This window comes from Prionailurus bengalensis, chromosome E1 (genome assembly GCF_016509475.1).
Source record: "Prionailurus bengalensis isolate Pbe53 chromosome E1, Fcat_Pben_1.1_paternal_pri, whole genome shotgun sequence".
Classification (NCBI taxonomy): domain Eukaryota; kingdom Metazoa; phylum Chordata; class Mammalia; order Carnivora; family Felidae; genus Prionailurus; species Prionailurus bengalensis.
This window is the reverse complement of record NC_057347.1, coordinates 59,342,097-59,349,809: the sequence shown is the minus strand read 5'-3', so window position 1 is coordinate 59,349,809 and position 7,713 is coordinate 59,342,097.

Below are 7,713 nucleotides of genomic sequence, written 5' to 3'. Positions count from 1 at the left end.
TACGTGCCCTTGAGGGAGGTATGAGTGAGCTGGGCTCTCTCCAGGCTGCCCCGCACAGACGGAGCACAGACGGAGACGGAGGAGGGCAGGACAGGCTCAGGTGTGGCTTCAGGCCCCTCCTGGCCCCCTAGAAAGGCAGCCTAGAATGTTCTCCGTTCTCCGCTTCCCCCAGCTTCCCTCCTGGCCAGACCTGGAGGGGCTGGAGGGGGCTCCCTGCGTGTGGGGGAGCCAGGAGGTGCCGGCCCTGAGGCAGGGCGGGGTGGGAGAGGTTCCCCAGCAACCGGCGGCCCCTTTACATAATCACTGCGCCTCGGCGTGACTCCAGGGGCCGTGGGAGGCAGCGCGGGGGTGAGTGCCGGGGCGCGAAGAGGCTCAGAGTTTCTCTGGGGGCTCCTCCCCCCTGCAGCTTAGCGTCATTTCGCGTCTGCCAGCTCGGTCACCCACCTGCTGATTAGAATACGTTAACTGACAATGCAGATTTAAATAGCCCAGGCAGGTGATGCGGGCGCCCCCATACCTGGGCCTCCCCAGGCCAGGTGAGGCGGGAGGGCTGGCGGGGGGTGGGGGGGGGTCGCCTGAGCCGACGAAGGGACGGGGGCAGCCCCGTCGGGCACACCCAGCTTTGGTGCGGCCCTCCAGCCGGTGAGCGGGACCCTGAGGTTCCCGCGCCTCCGTCAGAAGGAGATTAGCGGTGAGGAGGCCCCGGGCACACACGGCCATGGCTGGTCACTGCGCTGCCCCGGGGGGCACAGGGAAGACGCTGGCGTCACACGCACTTGCTGCCTCTCTGTCCGGAGACACTATCTTGGCGTTCCTCTCTCTGCTTCTCAACGGACTTACGCCGGTGATCTGGAAGGTGATTTGGAGCAGAGAGGAGGGGACGTGTTCTCTGGAGTCTGGACTTGGAGGACGGCCTGGAAAGCGGGGCCTTGCCTGTCCCCAGCCCCCCGGCGCCGCCAGGAGACTGCAGACGGCGCTGCCTGGCGCACAGATGGCCCCCCGCCCAGGGCGGCCGCTTCTAATTTCGGCTGCCGGAGGCTCCGAGCACTCTTTTTTTATTCCGTGTTTATTTAAAGCCGGATTTTAAAATGCTGCCTTCAGCCCTGAAATCTGACTTTTTCTTCTCACTGCAGATCCTAAACCCACCAGGGGGCGGGGGGTGCGTTAAAGCCCACTTGGGCTGGGCCTGCAGGTCTCCCTGACGGCGTGCGCACAGGCGTCTGCTCCACTGGCCGGGGTCGTCCCGTAAGAGCTGCCCGGCGTCGAGTCCCTGATGCCCGACTCCAGCCGCCCTCCAGACTCTCTGCCTGGGGTGGCTCCTCCCCTGGGCCAGGCGTGTCCCCCGGGAGGTGGCACAGGGACCAGGTGGGTGGCTTCGACGCTGCTCTTCCTGGCGGTCAGGCCAGCCCCCTTCTCACATGGTTGGGAACCCAGGACGTCCAGGGGGCGACCCCGCTGTGTCCCCACGCTGCTGGGCCGTGTGCATGTGCTGGACAGCGGGACAGCTTTGTTGCACCGGCAGGGTGACCCACAGGCCCAGCCGGAGGGGGCTGACGGGCACGCAAGAGATGTGAAATCCTGTCCTCCTGGGTAGCACATAAGAACCGTTACCTCTTCCTGTAGCTTGCCCTAGAATGTGCTAGAATAAGTGTGGTAGAACCAGACAGGCAGAAGGTAGAGCTGGCCGAGGGGTGTGCGGGTGGACACCTGTGTGGGACGTGGTGTCCGCAAGGCACAGAAGCACCTGGCCCCTGGCCGGGGCTCGGTGGGCAGCGGGCTGGGGACGCTGGGCCAGTCCCTTCAGCAGCCGGGCCAGGACACAGGCTGGAGTTGGTGCGGGGGCAGCTGGGGCCCCCGAGGGGCTCCTCTTGCAGCCAGAGTTGGGCACTTGTGCGAACAGCTGAAAACCGCCGCCAGCTTTCATATCCCAAGGAAGTGTGGAGGGTTTCAGGATTGCTTCCCTGGCAGGTCTGGCCAGAAAGTAATGTGATTTTGAGAAAAATTATTTTAGCGTCAAGCTTGAGAATATTATCTATCCCATCAGGCTTTTTTCTGTTTTTCTCTCCCAAGTTGGAAGAAACCTATTATCTCTACAGAGGGTCTGGAAAACTTGGCTCCGCGTGACATTTAACCCCCGGTCCAGCCTTGTGACTTTTGCCGGGTGTCACTGTCAGTTCACACCCGGGTTTGGGGGTTTTGTCTGCACCCCGGGATCCAGCAGCCCTTTGCGCAGCCTCGGGCCCCGGTTCTCCGAGCCCCTGGGGCTGGCGGTGGTGCCTTTAGTTGCAATTTTCCTTCATGGTTCGGTTCTGCGTGAGGAGAGTGAGGGCCGAGACTTGCAGCCGGGACACAGGCTCCATCAGAGGCACGTCGCTGGGACGCGGAGCTGGTAACGTGCAGGCGGCCCGGACGGGAGCGTCAGCCTCAGGGCGGCCCCGCGGTGTTCTCTGGACAGGCACCCGCGTGTCGGCTGAGGTAGGCGCAGAGGGCTGAGGGTGCAGGCGCGGGGCAGCCTGTGTTGAGCTCTGGCTGCGGGAGCTGGGCCCCTGCCTGGGCTGCGGGCGGGGCGTCGGGGCCGGGACTCCACATCGAGGAGCCTTCGCTGCCACCTGGTGGTCAGTCCAGAAAGTGATGCTGACGCTGGGCCGGGCCCGGCAGGGTGTGGCCGGGTGGGTGGGGCGGGGCCGGGTAGGACCGTGCAGGGCGGGGCAGGGCCGAGTGGATGGGGCGTGGCCGGGTAGGGCGTGGCAGGGCGGGGCCGGGCGGGCGGGGCGGGGCCGGGTGGGTGGGGCGCGGCCGGGCGGGGCGGGGCCAGGCCGTGCAGAGGGTCCTCGAGGACAGCCGGGGGCGGGTACGGGCTGCAGGGCGTGGACAGGACGGGGTCAGGGACGGGGCGGTCGCCGCAGGCTCAGGCGGTGGCTGCAGGGCTCAGGTCTGAGGCCCGGCCAAGCCACAGACCTCCCTGGAGTGTCCCCCGCCCCGCGGCCCAGCGAGGAAGGAGAGGTCACGCGTTTGAGAGAGGCGGCTCAGTGTGGCGCAGACGCTGCCTGGAGCCTGCGGGGGGGGGGGGGGGGGGGGGGGGGGGGGGGACGCGTGGTGGGTGGTGTGGTCTCCCCTGGCAAGTTAGGCTGTGCCACGAAAATTGCTCGCTGTAACCTGTGCTGTCCAAGAGCCCTGTGACATCTCGTTTCAAGATTGAGGTAGAAGTCACATGACAAAATAAATTCGCTTAAGATACACAATGCAGTCCACGTTAGAGGCACGTAGGGCATTCACAGTGCTGTGCAAACCACCACCTCGATCCAGTTCCGAGCATCTCGTCAGCCCAGTGGGAGCCCCATCCCCACCCGCGGTCCGTCCCTGCTCCTCTGGCCAGCGTCCGGCATCTGCGTCTGTGTTTGCCTGTCCTGGACACCTCCTATCCCTGGAATCCCGTGGCGTGCGTGTGGCTTATGGCTCGGAGGTCCATCCGTGTCGCGGCAGGTGTCCGCTCTCACCCCTTTCCACAAACGGCTGAGCCCTCTTCCACCGCGTTTTGCTTCTCCGTGGGCCAGGGGTGCGTGGTTGATGGTTTCCACCTTCGGGGGGCTGTGAACATGCATGCGTGTGCAGGTTTTCAGTTCCGTGGTGTGTGAATCTAGGGCTGGAACTGCTGGTGATTTTTTGTTTAGCTTTTTGAGGAACCACCGGGCTGTTCTTCCCAGTGACTCGCGATCTCGCAGCCCCGATCTCTCCTCGTCCTCGTCCTCGGCAACTCTCGGTTATTTGTTCTTTGATGCTGGCCCCCGTGGTGGACGTGAAGTGGCGTCCCGCTGTGGCTTTGATTTGCATTTGCCTGATGCCTCATGACATCGAGCATCTTTTCATGTGTCTAGCACCTTTCTTAAAGGAACCAGACTTCTCCAGAGTTCCGTGGCTTCACTTCAGAACCCCATCAGGGAGGCGACCATCGGAGGCCAGCCAGCTCCTCTCAGAGGCTTTTGACCAAATCTCGGTTCCCCCAGCTCACTAGGGGACTCCCTGGGCCCGGTCAGGTGCGCTTCCAGCCCAGGCTGGGTCCCAGAAGCAGCAGGGACCACGGGCCCCTCTATGAGCTGAGCACTTCCTGTGTGCCATCAAGATGAAGCCCCTCGGCCTGATGAGGGTGGTGTGTGTGAGCTGAGGGTCCTGAGCCGTCCTGATACCTGAGATGTTTGTGAGGCCCTGCGGACCTTCTGCCCAGCACTCTGAGTGCGGAAATAGGGCAGCTGCTCTCAGACATGCAGAGTGAATGGAGTCCTGACCTGTTGCCTGCAGACGCCTTGGGTGGGAGCCCAGACCATCTGCGGCCCTGGCAAGACCGTGCTGCCAGGTGGTGGCCGGGAGCCAGGGAGCCGGGCTCGAGCAACGCACCCGAGGCATCTGACCACCAGCCCACAGGACAGGTGGGGTGGGACCAGCCTTCAGCCCTGTCACACTGAGGCCCGCACCCCGGAGTGGCTTTCCCGGGGCCACGAGACCTTCCCCACCAGGGCACTGGGACGCCGCACCTGTCAGTCCTGGCGGTCAAGAGCCTCAGACTTGGGGAGAAATGGGCCTTGTCCAAAGGTCAGGTGGGTGACGGGATCCCCGGGAGACCCGGAGAGAGAACGCTGGCAGTGGCCACCCGGTCCATCAAACAGTGGCCCAGTGCTGGGAATGCGCCCCTGACCCAGGGTCACTGCTGAGCTGTGCTGCGGCCCTCCCTGCCTCCCAGACTGCTCCCGTCCGAGGCTCAGCCTCCCCGCCCTCTGGCACGCCATCTGGCCCGGCTCCCCACGGTGACGGACCCGACCCGGGAAGGGGACCTGACGCCCGTGGTGCCAGCTGCCGACACCTGGACCCCTCTCCCGTCCGCTCTCTGGGCACCACACACGGCCCAAAAGATCACACTTGGGGACGGGTGTGTGCACACTTGTCGTTAAACTGTGGAAACCATCAGAAGCCCTTTTCTTCTTCAGTGCGGCCAGCCCTTCGAAGTCTGTGTGTCAGAGGGGGGCCCGCCTGAAGGTTCCTCACCCGCCCCCATAAAGAGCTGCCAATACCGAAAGGCCTGTGCATCAGCTTCATTTCGCAAAGCAGGCACAGGCAAGGTCTCCAGACGGGTGCCCGGAGAGGCCCCCTCTGACGGGATGAGAGCGGGATTTTGTCGTTTGTCCCGTTCTCAGCGCGGGAGTGGTCTACCACATCCCCCTGGGCAGTGGAAGTCTCTTTCCCACGTTTAAAGTTTCAATCTCGGCCGCCAGGTGTTCATGGCTTGTGAATGGAAATAGACACGTCACCACAACTAGAAAGTTTCCTTTCTTCCTTCCTAGCACATGTGCATTTTATTTCTCTCTTGATTATACTGATTAGGACCCTCAACGTGATGTTGAACAGAAGTGGTCAGAGAAGTCCCCTTGCCTGGCTCCTGATCTTATGGGGGAATAGCATTCAGCCCTTTGCCATTAAGCCTGCTGTTAGCTGCAGGATGTCGCAGATGCCTGTCGCAGAGAGAGAGGGAGACACAGAATCCGAAGCAGGCTCCAGGCTCTGAGCTGTCGGCACAGAACCTGACGCGGGGCTCGAACTCATGAGCCGTGAGATCGTGACCTGAGCCGAAGTTGGACGCTCAACCGACTGAGCCACCCAGGCACCCCTAATGTTTATTTATTTTTGAGAGAGAAAGAGAGACAGAGCATGAATGGGGGAGGGGCAGAGAGAGAGGGAGACACAGGATCCGAAGCAGCCTCCAGGCTCTGAGCCGTCAGCACAGAGCCCGACTCAGGGCTCAAATTCACGAACCGCCAGACCATGACATGAGCCGAAGTCGGACGCTTAACCGACTGAGCCACCCAGGCGCCCCTGCAGATGCCTTTTATAAAGAAATGCCCTTTTTTCCTAGTTGACTGGTTTTTAAAAAAATCATAGGTGTTGAATTTTGTCAAATGCTTTTCCTGCATCTACTGAGATGTCGTCAGATTTTCTTCTTCAGTCTGTTGACATTGTGAATTACAGTGATTGATACTTATGTGCTGCACCTACCGTACATTTCCAGGATAAACCACATTGGATTTGTCCCAGAATAAACAGGTTACTCCAGGATAAAGACCCCTTCTTACACATTCCTGGATTCAGTTTGCTAATACTCTGCTGAGCACATTGGGAAGCCCCCGTCGCCTGCTTTCCCCAAGTCTGTGCAGAATTGCTCTGATGTCTTCCTTCCGTATCTGGCAGGACCTAATTTCCTCAGTAGATAGGACTGTGTGGTCCCTCAGTGTGGCCTTGAGTGCACCGGGCAGTGTGTGGCTTTCCAGGGATTGGCCCGTTTCTTCTAGATTGATAAATTTACAGGCACAAAATTGTAATATTTCTTTAATGTCCTTCTAATGTTTCTAGGGTCTAAAGTGATGTTCCCTTTCATTCCCGATGTTGTCACTTGGGTCTCCTTTGTCCTGGTCAGTCTGGCTCAGGGTTTATCAAACTGACTGAGCTTTCATAATAACCGCTTTTTGCTGTCAGTGATTCTTCTTTAATGTTTTTGTTTTCCTTGATGTCTGCTATCATTTCCTTTGTTCTGATTACTTTGGATTTAATTTGCTTTTTTCCTAATTAATTCAAGTAAAAGTTTAGCTCATTGATTAGAAACCTTTCCTTAAAAGAATTTTTTTTTAATGTTTACTTATTTTTGAGAGAGACAGAGCGTGAGAGGGGGAGGGGCAGAGAGAGGAAGACAGAATCGAAAGCAACTCCAGGTTCTGAGCTGTCAGCACAGAGCCCAACAAGGGGCTCGAACCCACAAACCGTGAGAGCATGACTGGAGCCAACGTCAGATGCTTAGTCAACTGAGACACGCAGGTGCCTTAGAAACTTTCCTTTTTGTTTTAATTTATTTATTGTGTGAGAGAGAGAGGGAGAGAGAGAGAGAGGGAGAGAGAGAGAGAGGGAGAGAGAGAGCGCGCATGCACACACAGAGCCCAATGAAGGGCTTGATCTCAGGGACCGTGAGATCATGCCCCGAGCTGATATCAAGAGTCGGACGCTTAGCTGACTGAGCCACCCAGGCGCCCCCAAATTTTTCTCTTCTTAAAAAAGATATAAGCGTTTAGTATTGTGAATTTCCCTTAGAGGAAAGCACTGCTTTAGCTACAACCCATAAACGTTAATGTCTTCACTTTCATTCGATTCAAAATACTTTCTCATTCCCCTTGTGAATCCCTCTCTAACCCATTCGTTATTTAATATCTGTGGGTCTTCCCGAGATGTGTCACTGGTTTCCAGTCTTTACGTCGTGGTCTGGGAGCATGCTGCGTAGGATTCCAATTTTTTTTTAAGTTTATTTGGGTTTTACTGCCGGGCACAGAGCCTGGCGGTGCTGGCGGGCGTCCGCGTGCACTTGACCAGTGCGCTCTGCTGCTGGCGGCTCCAGCCCGGCCGGGGTCTGGCCTGGAGGACCGTGTCTCCTTACAGGATGGGCGCCTACCCTCCAAGGGACTGTGGGTGCTTCAGTTCTGCCAGGCTTTGCTTCCCGTGCGCTGAGGCTGCCGTTCCGTTCCGTGGGTACTCATTTGGGATGGTTAGGCCTTCTTTGATCAAGTAACCTTCCCCCTCCCCGCCCCGTCTCCTTCTGAAATACACAGGGTCGCCGGGTGACCCTTCCCTTGGATTGGCGCTTCCCAGGTGCACTTCCCTTTTTCTCACCCGCCTTTATATGTA